The sequence below is a fragment of the Seriola lalandi genome, unplaced genomic scaffold (assembly GCF_002814215.2).
Source record: "Seriola lalandi dorsalis isolate HSWRI2012SDOR001 ecotype SW California unplaced genomic scaffold, Sedor1 jcf7180002054987, whole genome shotgun sequence".
Taxonomy (NCBI): domain Eukaryota; kingdom Metazoa; phylum Chordata; class Actinopteri; order Carangiformes; family Carangidae; genus Seriola; species Seriola lalandi.
In genome coordinates, this window is record NW_019525536.1 from 227,988 (window position 1) to 228,474 (window position 487).

General features: G+C 50.7%; 2 pseudogenes across 1 annotated transcript in view; both read left to right on the forward strand.

Moving 5' to 3' along the window:
* Window positions 1–487, forward strand: part of LOC147817217 (NACHT, LRR and PYD domains-containing protein 12-like) — a 103,706-nt pseudogene that overhangs the window by 94,293 nt on the left and 8,926 nt on the right. The gene's annotated exons all lie outside the window — the stretch shown is intronic.
* LOC147817222 (uncharacterized) overlaps window positions 1–487 on the forward strand; it is a 3,339-nt pseudogene that overhangs the window by 369 nt on the left and 2,483 nt on the right.

The window sequence follows — 487 nt, forward strand, 5'->3', positions numbered from 1 at the left end:
GTCTGCAGGAGGTTTTACATCAACATAAGATCAGTCTGAGGAGCAGATGTGAACATGTGACTGAAGGAACTGATGGAACAGGAAGTGGAACCCTCCTCAACAGGATCTTCACTGAGCTCCACATCACAGAGGGACAGAGTGAAGAGGTTAATACCCAACATGAGGTGAGGCAGCTGGAGACAACTTCCAAGATGGAGACCCTCCATGACGCTCCAATCAGGTGCCACGACATCTTTAAAGTCTTACCTGACCAGCAGAGACCCATCAGAGTGGTTCTGACCAACGGTGTCGCTGGCGTTGGAAAAACCTTCTCAGTGCAGAAGTTCTCTCTGGACTGGGCAGAGGGCTTGGAGAACCAAGATGTCAGTCTGCTGGTTCTGCTTTCGTTCAGGGAGCTGAACCTGATCAGAGATCAGCAGTACAGTCTTCTCGGGCTGCTCCATGTTTTCCATCCAACATTACAGAAGGTCACAGCAGAGCAGCTCGC